A 12,789-nucleotide genomic window follows, 5' to 3' on the forward strand; every position below is an offset into this window, starting at 1 on the left:
TTCACGAGTTTATTTGCGTCATTGAGTAGGCGCCCACTAAGGCGGTTTTTTCAGAAATTGCCCTCCTAACCGAAGAAAAGGGCGAAATTGTGGTTTCGCGAATTTGTGATTTTCTTGGTCACCGATTCACATATCGAAGCGATTTTTCCTGATATAAGTAGCCCTTAGGAATACCTAAAAAGTAGTTTTTGGATTTCGCCCTAACCTACACCAACGAGGTGATTCCGCATTCCGGAACTAAAACGGTGTTCCTAAAGATTGTCAAATAAATCTTTCACCGATTCAGTTATCCAACTGATTTTTGCTAGAATATGTTACTCATACAAATGCACAGTACCCTTTTTAAGGATTTCGCTCGGCGACGCCGCTAAAAGGGTCAAATTGTTTTTTACAAATGACACGGCTGATGAGCCAAAAAGGCCTGACAGGTTATGTACACGTCTAGACAAACTGCTCTTTCAAACGGCTACACATTGCAAGGGCACATTCTAATTACGGTGTTGGAGATCAACATTTCTTCAAATTTAAAAAATTCCACCATGGACAGAGGGAAAAGCGGTAAAATAGTTTTTCACGTATTAATTTTCTTACCGCCCGCCATCGGAGATATTGAACTGGTTTTTGTTGAGATAGGCAACTTACTCACGTATCTCAACACTGTTATAGAACATTTTTCAATGACACCCTCCCAATAGAGGCAAGCGGGATTTCGTGAAAACACTGTGTTTTTACACTTTCATTAATAACCACCCATCCAGTTGATATCTCCCATTCGTTTTTTCTTGAAAATGCTGCCCATTTTATTGCCCAAAAACCACTTTAAGGATTTTGTCCTAACATGCGGATAACAAGGCCAGCGAGATTTTTTATTCTGCATTCTTTTGGACGTAAAATACAGTTGAGTTTTCCCGCGTTCGCTTAGCGGTCGCCATCTGTTGACACCTTCGGCAACTACGCGTCTCCCGTAGGAGCAGGTGTCATCTATACCTATAAAGAGAAGTGCCCGACTGACTGACTGACTGACTCATCAACGCCCAGCCAAAACTGTTAGACCTAGAGACTTGAAATTTCACGAGTTTATTTGCGTCATTGAGTAGGCGCCCACTAAGGCGGGTTTTTCAGAAATTGCCCTCCTAACCGAAGAAAAGGGCGAAATTGTGGTTTCGCGAATTTGTGATTTTCTTGGTCACCGATTCACATATCGAAGCGCTTTTTGCTGATATAAGTAGCCCTTAAGAATACCTAAAAAGTAGTTTTTGGATTTCGCCCTAACCTACACCAACGAGGTGATTCCGCATTCCGGAACTAAAACGGTGTTCCTAAAGATTTTCAAATAAATCTTTCACCGATTCAGTTATCCAACTGATTTTTGCTAGAATATGTTACTCATACAAATGCACAGTACCCTTTTTAAGGATTTCGCTCGGCGACGCCGCTAAAAGGGTCAAATTGTTTTTTACAAATGACACGGCTGATGAGCCAAAAAGGCCTGACAGGTTATGTACACGTCTAGACAAACTGCTCTTTCAAACGGCTACAGATTGCAAGGGCACATTCTAATTACGGTGTTGGAGATCAACATTTCTTAAAATTTTAAAAATTCCACCATGGAGAGAGGGAAAAGCGGTAAAATAGTTTTTCACGTATTAATTTTCTTACCGCCCGCCATCGGAGATATTGAACTGGTTTTTGTTGAGATAGGCAACTTACTCACGTATCTCAACACTGTTATAGAACATTTTTCAATGACACCCTCCCAATAGAGGCAAGCGGGATTTCGTGAAAACACTGTGTTTTTACACTTTCATTAATAACCACCCATCCAGTTGATATCTCCCATTTGTTTTTTCTTGAAAATGCTGCCCATTTTATTGCCCAAAAACCACTTTAAGGATTTTGTCCTAACATGCGGATAACAAGGCCAGCGAGATTTTTTATTCTGCATTCTTTTGGACGTAAAATACAGTTGAGTTTTCCCGCGTTCGCTTAGCGGTCGCCATCTGTTGACACCTTCGGCAACTACGCGTCTCCCGTAGGAGCAGGTGTCATCTATACCTATAAAGAGAAGTGCCCGACTGACTGACTGACTGACTCATCAACGCGCAGCCAAAACTGTTAGACCTAGAGACTTGAAATTTCACGAGTTTATTTGCGTCATTGAGTAGGCGCCCACTAAGGCGGTTTTTTCATAAATTGCCCTCCTAACCGAAGAAAAGGGCGAAATTGTGGTTTCGCGAATTTGTGATTTTCTTGGTCACCGATTCACATATCGAAGCGATTTTTGCTGATATAAGTAGCCCTTAAGAATACCTAAAAAGTAGTTTTTGGATTTCGCCCTAACCTACACCAACGAGGTGATTCCGCATTCCGGAACTAAAACGGTGTTCCTAAAGATTGTCAAATAAATCTTTCACCGATTCAGTTATCCAACTGATTTTTGCTAGAATATGTTACTCATACAAATGCACAGTACCCTTTTTAAGGATTTCGCTCGGCGACGCCGCTAAAAGGGTCAAATTGTTTTTTACAAATGACACGGCTGATGAGCCAAAAAGGCCTGACAGGTTATGTACACGTCTAGACAAACTGCTCTTTCAAACGGCTACACATTGCAAGGGCACATTCTAATTACGGTGTTGGAGATCAACATTTCTTCAAATTTAAAAAATTCCACCATGGACAGAGGGAAAAGCGGTAAAATAGTTTTTCACGTATTAATTTTCTTACCGCCCGCCATCGGAGATATTGAACTGGTTTTTGTTGAGATAGGCAACTTACTCACGTATCTCAACACTGTTATAGAACATTTTTCAATGACACCCTCCCAATAGAGGCAAGCGGGATTTCGTGAAAACACTGTGTTTTTACACTTTCATTAATAACCACCCATCCAGTTGATATCTCCCATTCGTTTTTTCTTGAAAATGCTGCCCATTTTATTGCCCAAAAACCACTTTAAGGATTTTGTCCTAACATGCGGATAACAAGGCCAGCGAGATTTTTTATTCTGCATTCTTTTGGACGTAAAATACAGTTGAGTTTTCCCGCGTTCGCTTAGCGGTCGCCATCTGTTGACACCTTCGGCAACTACGCGTCTCCCGTAGGAGCAGGTGTCATCTATACCTATAAAGAGAAGTGCCCGACTGACTGACTGACTGACTCATCAACGCCCAGCCAAAACTGTTAGACCTAGAGACTTGAAATTTCACGAGTTTATTTGCGTCATTGAGTAGGCGCCCACTAAGGCGGGTTTTTCAGAAATTGCCCTCCTAACCGAAGAAAAGGGCGAAATTGTGGTTTCGCGAATTTGTGATTTTCTTGGTCACCGATTCACATATCGAAGCGCTTTTTGCTGATATAAGTAGCCCTTAAGAATACCTAAAAAGTAGTTTTTGGATTTCGCCCTAACCTACACCAACGAGGTGATTCCGCATTCCGGAACTAAAACGGTGTTCCTAAAGATTTTCAAATAAATCTTTCACCGATTCAGTTATCCAACTGATTTTTGCTAGAATATGTTACTCATACAAATGCACAGTACCCTTTTTAAGGATTTCGCTCGGCGACGCCGCTAAAAGGGTCAAATTGTTTTTTACAAATGACACGGCTGATGAGCCAAAAAGGCCTGACAGGTTATGTACACGTCTAGACAAACTGCTCTTTCAAACGGCTACAGATTGCAAGGGCACATTCTAATTACGGTGTTGGAGATCAACATTTCTTCAAATTTAAAAAATTCCACCATGGACAGAGGGAAAAGCGGTAAAATAGTTTTTCACGTATTAATTTTCTTACCGCCCGCCATCGGAGATATTGAACTGGTTTTTGTTGAGATAGGCAACTTACTCACGTATCTCAACACTGTTATAGAACATTTTTCAATGACACCCTCCCAATAGAGGCAAGCGGGATTTCGTGAAAACACTGTGTTTTTACACTTTCATTAATAACCACCCATCCAGTTGATATCTCCCATTCGTTTTTTCTTGAAAATGCTGCCCATTTTATTGCCCAAAAACCACTTTAAGGATTTTGTCCTAACATGCGGATAACAAGGCCAGCGAGATTTTTTATTCTGCATTCTTTTGGACGTAAAATACAGTTGAGTTTTCCCGCGTTCGCTTAGCGGTCGCCATCTGTTGACACCTTCGGCAACTACGCGTCTCCCGTAGGAGCAGGTGTCATCTATACCTATAAAGAGAAGTGCCCGACTGACTGACTGACTGACTCATCAACGCCCAGCCAAAACTGTTAGACCTAGAGACTTGAAATTTCACGAGTTTATTTGCGTCATTGAGTAGGCGCCCACTAAGGCGGTTTTTTCAGAAATTGCCCTCCTAACCGAAGAAAAGGGCGAAATTGTGGTTTCGCGAATTTGTGATTTTCTTGGTCACCGATTCACATATCGAAGCGATTTTTGCTGATATAAGTAGCCCTTAAGAATACCTAAAAAGTAGTTTTTGGATTTCGCCCTAACCTACACCAACGAGGTGATTCCGCATTCCGGAACTAAAACGGTGTTCCTAAAGATTGTCAAATAAATCTTTCACCGATTCAGTTATCCAACTGATTTTTGCTAGAATATGTTACTCATACAAATGCACAGTACCCTTTTTAAGGATTTCGCTCGGCGACGCCGCTAAAAGGGTCAAATTGTTTTTTACAAATGACACGGCTGATGAGCCAAAAAGGCCTGACAGGTTATGTACACGTCTAGACAAACTGCTCTTTCAAACGGCTACACATTGCAAGGGCACATTCTAATTACGGTGTTGGAGATCAACATTTCTTCAAATTTAAAAAATTCCACCATGGACAGAGGGAAAAGCGGTAAAATAGTTTTTCACGTATTAATTTTCTTACCGCCCGCCATCGGAGATATTGAACTGGTTTTTGTTGAGATAGGCAACTTACTCACGTATCTCAACACTGTTATAGAACATTTTTCAATGACACCCTCCCAATAGAGGCAAGCGGGATTTCGTGAAAACACTGTGTTTTTACACTTTCATTAATAACCACCCATCCAGTTGATATCTCCCATTCGTTTTTTCTTGAAAATGCTGCCCATTTTATTGCCCAAAAACCACTTTAAGGATTTTGTCCTAACATGCGGATAACAAGGCCAGCGAGATTTTTTATTCTGCATTCTTTTGGACGTAAAATACAGTTGAGTTTTCCCGCGTTCGCTTAGCGGTCGCCATCTGTTGACACCTTCGGCAACTACGCGTCTCCCGTAGGAGCAGGTGTCATCTATACCTATAAAGAGAAGTGCCCGACTGACTGACTGACTGACTCATCAACGCCCAGCCAAAACTGTTAGACCTAGAGACTTGAAATTTCACGAGTTTATTTGCGTCATTGAGTAGGCGCCCACTAAGGCGGGTTTTTCAGAAATTGCCCTCCTAACCGAAGAAAAGGGCGAAATTGTGGTTTCGCGAATTTGTGATTTTCTTGGTCACCGATTCACATATCGAAGCGCTTTTTGCTGATATAAGTAGCCCTTAAGAATACCTAAAAAGTAGTTTTTGGATTTCGCCCTAACCTACACCAACGAGGTGATTCCGCATTCCGGAACTAAAACGGTGTTCCTAAAGATTTTCAAATAAATCTTTCACCGATTCAGTTATCCAACTGATTTTTGCTAGAATATGTTACTCATACAAATGCACAGTACCCTTTTTAAGGATTTCGCTCGGCGACGCCGCTAAAAGGGTCAAATTGTTTTTTACAAATGACACGGCTGATGAGCCAAAAAGGCCTGACAGGTTATGTACACGTCTAGACAAACTGCTCTTTCAAACGGCTACAGATTGCAAGGGCACATTCTAATTACGGTGTTGGAGATCAACATTTCTTAAAATTTTAAAAATTCCACCATGGAGAGAGGGAAAAGCGGTAAAATAGTTTTTCACGTATTAATTTTCTTACCGCCCGCCATCGGAGATATTGAACTGGTTTTTGTTGAGATAGGCAACTTACTCACGTATCTCAACACTGTTATAGAACATTTTTCAATGACACCCTCCCAATAGAGGCAAGCGGGATTTCGTGAAAACACTGTGTTTTTACACTTTCATTAATAACCACCCATCCAGTTGATATCTCCCATTTGTTTTTTCTTGAAAATGCTGCCCATTTTATTGCCCAAAAACCACTTTAAGGATTTTGTCCTAACATGCGGATAACAAGGCCAGCGAGATTTTTTATTCTGCATTCTTTTGGACGTAAAATACAGTTGAGTTTTCCCGCGTTCGCTTAGCGGTCGCCATCTGTTGACACCTTCGGCAACTACGCGTCTCCCGTAGGAGCAGGTGTCATATATCATAAATGTAAAAGAGAAGGTGTACCAGTAAAAAGCGCAAAGGTTAGCCCTCGGCATCTGCTGGGACTTCCTGCAACCTCGCGCCTCCCGTAGGGAGCCCATGTTACTTATGATAAAACTGTACAGATGAGCATCGTTCATATCTTCTGAGATAGCACTTCCTGCGAGGAAGAATACCCCTCACCCAGCCGGCCTCCATCATGTGTTCCCAGTGCAATCTCCTGTCGAATTCAAGTTGTGGTTGCAACCTGGCACTCTTCTTCATATCTTATTAAGAGTGCAAGCAAACCAAGCTCCTCCTTCTTCCATCCACTTCTCCAAACCTTGAGCTGTGGGAGAACCTGCTGACTAACAGCGATCTGGATGTCCAGACAATACTTCCTCTAGAGCGAAGGCTGCCCACTCATCACATGGCTTTCTGAAATTGGGAACCACTCCCACTTCGCCGGCTCAATAAAACCTTTTTCACTCACTGACTCATCCGCTCAAACGCGCCAACTTGGTGCAATTTGTTCAGCGAGAGTTGGAGTAAAACACGAGTACCAGTCGTTACACATTACCACGACGCGCCTGCAGTAGGAGCCTGTGTACTGCACTGTGTACTGTGTACTGCAGTAGGAGCCTGTGTACAGCAGGCAGGCGCTCCCGATTGCGTACCACTTCCCAATGAAGCAGCCTAATATGGCGACTAACAAAAACCAATTGCTGTCCTTAATATAATGGCCCACCCGGGCACCGCCGGGTAATACTGCTAGTATTCATATATAAATGAAAAAGCAGGGGACCTAGCACGCTGCCATGAGGAACACTATTTAAAATCGGTAGAAAAATGAACTGTTCACGAGAACTATGCACTGACTGCACTCTGTTTTCTAGATACGATTTAGATCTAGATAAGTGTTAGGGGCTTCCAACGATTTCCTGATTGCGATAACTTTTCACCTAAAAAATATGGTTTATATAGCCGAATGCTTTACTAAAATTAATACACAGTGTAAAGTAAACTTCCCGTTTTCTGTATTTGACAATATGTGCTCTTTAATATTTAGCAAGGCTCTTTCAATGGACCTTCTTTTGCGAAAACCCAATTATGCATCCGTAATGATATTTTACGCTTCAGGATAATTAGACATACGTGAACTAAACAACTTTTCTTTACATTTGCAGAAGACGGGTATGATTCATATAGGCCATATTCATATAAAAGGATGAAAAGGAACATCCTCATCCTCAAAGTCCTTCCCTAGACCGACAAAGACTACGAGGAAATCGAAAAAATTGAAGAATTTTTTTTGCGCGGATCTTGAGGTACAAGTTGGTGACATCGAACGCGTCCATCGCGTCGGTAAGCGGCGCCGTGTTCCGATCGACCAATTATCATCGAATTTCAAAACTTTCAGGCCAAAACGGAGATCTTGCGCAATGCCCTCAAGATAAATACCTTAGATTTTTCCAAGGTTTTGATTGACGAAGAATTTTCGCCGAAGGTGTAGATGGCCCGTAAACGGTTGAGGGACTTTGCAAAACTTCACCGCAAAGAAAGCGAGGGTTATTCGCTCTCCTTCAACTGTTTGTACATTTGGGACCGTGTGTTTTGATACAATTTTGTCACCGATAGCGTTGTCGACGTAACTACCAGACAGGAATTCCCTCCCCATTTAATGACCCCAACATTGTGCCTCTAATGGAGGCTCATCACACCAACCTCCATTCAATCGACAAACTGTCTTACCCGCCGCGCTGGCTTAACGGCTAAAGCGTAGGGCTGCTGAGCACGCGTTCGCGGGTCCGATTACCGGCTGCGGCAGCCACATTTCTAATGGAGGTATAAAGAAAAAATGCCCGTGTGTCAAAATAATTTCGGAGCACTCCACTACGGCGCGTCTCATCACCTGCGTTGCTTCTGTGCGTTAAACCCTACAATCAATCAATCAATCAATCAATCAATCAATCAATCAATCAATCAATCAATCAATCAATCAATCAATCAATCAATCAATCAATCAATCAATCAATCAATCAATCAATCAATTATTCAATCAATCAATTAATCAATCAATAAATTAATCGATCGACAAACGGTTTCTTCTAATCGGACCTCCACCGCCAAATCCGAGGTAAGGTTGCTCCTAATAAATTTCAGGAGCATTTTAAATAAGGTGGGCAAACTAAATTCTGCCTTGCACGCATGCTCAGCCGACATTTTTGATCGGTGCAAAAACGTGGCTCTCGGACGACATTTCCAAGACTGAACTTGATTTTCCTGCACAGTTTGCAGTCTTCCGCTCAGACAGATCGGTATCATAGGATTTGGAGTAATTATAGCGGTTAAACAAGTATTCCAACCGTCAGTTATCGCGTACGACACATCCATCAAAGTTGTTTGGGTTACTGCGCAGTCAGCTCATATCACTCTTATTATCGGTGCGTGCTACCGACCCGTCCCTCTCCCCCCCAATAGCGGACCGGAGTATGTCGACTTGCTGAAAGATTCACTTCCAAGAGTATGTGTATACTTATCGTTATCGAAATCCTGTTCTTATTCTGGGCAGTCACTTCAAGTACCTTGGCATTTGACACACCTGCATTTCATCACCCCGATAGTAACAGAAACTACACTTGGCAAAAACCTTTTAGATTCGCTTTTAACTAACAATTTTGAGAAAGCTTTTACCCACGTGCTTGAGGAATTTAGCGACCATAGGGTTTTCCACTGTTCACTATTTCAGACACGCGCCGAGAACTCAAACGTAAATATGCAGTTTAAAAAACCGCTTTTCTGATTGAGGAGAAAGGCAAAAATGCCCCTATGTACGAGATTTCGGAGCACGTTAAAGATGTCCAGGTGTTCAATATAACTCGGGTCTCTTCACTACGGCGTGCCTCAATGCCTGCGTTGCGCCGGCGCGTCAAACCACACAATAAACACTCACTGAAACAACCTAACATTCACGGCCCTTTTTTCAATTACAATAAATGAAAATAGCGTTGCACGAGCTATACAACGACTTTCTTGTAAGACAAGAACGGCAACTGCACAGGCCACTGCCACTTTGGCGTAAGGGTTGGCTGGGTAACTGGCTGCGTCAGTGTAAATCACATGTGGGTCATGGCCGTACTGGCGGGCTAGTGCTTCGGCTCGGGCGCGGCGTCGGTCCTGATTGGTTTCCGCGTGCATGGTATGGGGAGCGGGGAAACTTTTAAACGTGCAGAAAAGACAGGCGCAAGACCTACAGGGTTTGGTGGGAGAGGTGAGGATGGCTCAGGGTATCCCAGGTGGGCGAGCACGTGACGACCGGTGCGGGTGGTGCTAAGGAAGATACGCTGACCAGCTCGTTGTGCCTCAATATTTTCGTCTAACGTGTTGTGAACACCAAATTGAAGGAGACATTGTGTAGAAGTGTAGGGGCGAAGTACTAGGGCAGCTTTGATTCCCGTATGTAAAGCAGTGTTGAGGCGGTGGAGTTCTGAGCGCAGCAAATTATGAAACGGGACGTGGTAGGGAAGGCGGCCGATGAGTAGGTACTGAACTATGCGGAGGGTGTCGGTTTCCTTGAGGCCGGCGCATCTGTTGGAGATGCGACGGATCATGCGTGTGATTTGCGTGATTTGGTTTTTCATGAGGTGAACTGTGTGCGTAGCGCGGCCGTTAGACTGTAGATGGAGGCCTAGGACTCGGACTCGGGTGACGCGCGGGATCAAATTACTGGTAAGGTAAACGGAGATTTCTGGCTTGGTTACTGGTCGCATGCGGGGAGGCATAACAAGAAGCCAAGACATCTCCTCTGCGCAAGAGAGGCCCCCCAGAGAGGCATAATTCTAAACTACATCTGCTGCCGTTTTCAGGCCGTCCGATCCGCGTGTTGCCCACTTGGTCACATCGTCCGCGTAGAGCGCGTGGAGGCTCCGGAATTGGGTCGAGTAGAGGAGGCAGCTTAGCCATGGCCACATTGAAGAGTATGGGGGATAGAACTGAGCCCTGGGGCGTTCCTCGTTTAGTCAGTTGAAAGGGTGGTGAGCAGGGTTCACCTAACCCTATGGTGGCTGTCCATACAGCCAGAAAGGCTCTGACGTAATTGTATGTGCGTTCTTCACAATTTGATGATGCCAGATTGTCAAGAATGAGCTCGTGTGCTACGTTATCAAACGCACCTTTTAGGTGGAGTGTCAGGACGGCGCGTGTTTTAGCTCTGTTGGGATGATCCAGGATGTCATGCTTGAGTTGGAGGAGCACATCCTGTGGGGCTACGTGGGAACGAAAACGAAACATTGTGTCGGGGAAAACGTGGGTGGCTTCAAGATGTGGTTGCAGCCTAGCAAGAAATATATGTTCGAGAAGCTTGCCCAGACACGAAGTGAGATGGGGCGGAGGTTGCCAAATGATAGGGGTTTGCCCGGTTTGAGTATAAGAATGATGTCGGCGTGCTTCCATTTATGTGGTAGAGTGGCCTTGCGCCACGCATCGTTGTAGTCAGCCGTCAACTGGGTTATGGCGGGGCCGTCCAGGTTGCCAAGTAAGTTGTATTGAAGGCCGTCCCCTTTCGGTGCAGTGGTTTTTGTGAGGTGTCGAAGGGCCCCTATCACTTCCGCCTCTGTGATGTCACCATCGAGCAGGACATTCGCGTCAGAGGTGTCTGGGTAAGGCCGATAGGGGGGCGGGGACTGACGCTAATATAGCGCTGCTAAGAGAGCGCTTTGTCAAGGTTTTCTCTGTACGGATGTACGGATGGCTTTCGTGGTTTCCGTTTTGGTCTGCTTGGGGTCGAGGAGACTGCGTAGCAGCGATCATGTCTTTGCTGTTCCAAGTGTTCCTTGTAGCTGGTTGCAGAAATTTTTCCAGTTGGCCCGTGTCAACTCTTCTGCGTAGCGTTCGGCTGCGGCGGTGAGCAAGACGATCCTTTTCCGAAGTCTCCGATTGTGCCTTTGCCTCGCCATCGTTTGCTGAGGCTGCGGCGGGCATCCAAAATATGAAGAAGGTGGTTGTACACATCTGCCGTGTGAGCTGTTGTTTGTATTGTTCTAGTAGTGCCTGACAGATCGCTTTCAAAAAGTTTAGTCCACTCTGGGAAGGAAAGAAGAGGTCATGGCCCGGGGACTCCAGTAATTGACGTAGGGTCAGTGTCGGGTGAGCTATCGCCACTCGGCAGGGCACGACGCTTGCGGAAGGCGACCCAGTCGGTGATTGCGATGATCGATTGAAAACCTTGGCGCGAATTCCGCTATCTCAGTGAAGAGGAAGCAGTGATCACTGCCGAGTTTCTCTTCTAGGTTTGACCACCTGTGGTTGCAAGGCCATGGGTTAGAGTGAGGTCCTGACCTGTTACCCGTTTAAGGCTGTTACCCATGCGAGTGGGCCGGCCAGGTTCTGTAAAAAGTGTAAGATGGCTAGCCGTATTGAGGGGGTGGCTGGGCGTAGTTTGGAGCATTGCGGGGCAATCCGTTGTGGGTGTGATGTAGGGGTGGACGCGGCGTAAGTCTCGGTTATCTCTGTCTCCTCCATGCGTAGCTACGGGCAGAGTAATTGGGAGAATCGGCTAGGGTTGAGCTTCTTTCAGGACCTCGCGGATGGCATCAGTTACGAGGGTTCGGACTTCGTTCTGAAGGGACCCGTGATGCGTCCGCAACTGGCTCCGGATTTCGTCAATGGTGGCGGTGTAGTGCTGTAAGCTTCGTGTGTGCTGTTGGCGGAGCTCCTCGACGTGTGCCTGCAGTTTTTTATGTTGGCGTGAATTCAGCTTGGAGACCGGTTCGCATCGACTCGAGCGCATCGGCCCCACACGGGGCAGCTTGAGCAAACTTGTTGACGGTACTGGCGGTACGGCGGACCCCAAGCCCCCAAACATAAGCTGGAATGAACCGTGGCGATGTGTTGAATGGTGAATGATAGAAACCACGAACGGTGGCCGTCGGAGCCCAGGTCAAACACCGGCGGATGGGCTCCCTGTCTGTTTGTAGTGTGCCGTATGGTATTTTCAACCCCCCCCCCAACCGTGATCGGTCCTTGAAAAAAAAGGCCGCTGCGAAGTTTCATTCCCACCTCTTCCAGCAACTGTCTTTTCAAAAACCGTGAATAACTATGCTCGTTTTCTTGTAATTGAGTCAGCTGACTCAGCAAGACCTTTTGCTTCCCTGTCCGTATTCTTAGTTTCTAAACTTCTGCAAAGCACAATAGGTGGAAAATATCAAGCCAAAAAGCAATTCTACTAGAACTCAATGCCGAACAACGAGCCCGCACTCTTCTTGCACAAACCCGCATCCATGATCTAGACATCAGGGTCACACCCCATCGGAGCCTCAACAGCTCCCAGGGTGTGATTTCTGAGACAGATCTCCTTACCGAGGCCGATGCAGACCTTCTTGAAGGTTTAAAGAGTCAGGGTGTCCCAGCCGTGCGCCGAATCACGATGCGCAAGGATGATAAGATAATCCCCACGAAACATATTATCCTGACATTTACGCGTTCC

The sequence above is a fragment of the Haemaphysalis longicornis genome, unplaced genomic scaffold (assembly GCF_048455015.1).
Source record: "Haemaphysalis longicornis isolate Haplotype H1 unplaced genomic scaffold, Haemaphysalis longicornis Haplotype H1 scaffold_3, whole genome shotgun sequence".
Classification (NCBI taxonomy): Eukaryota; Metazoa; Arthropoda; class Arachnida; order Ixodida; family Ixodidae; genus Haemaphysalis; species Haemaphysalis longicornis.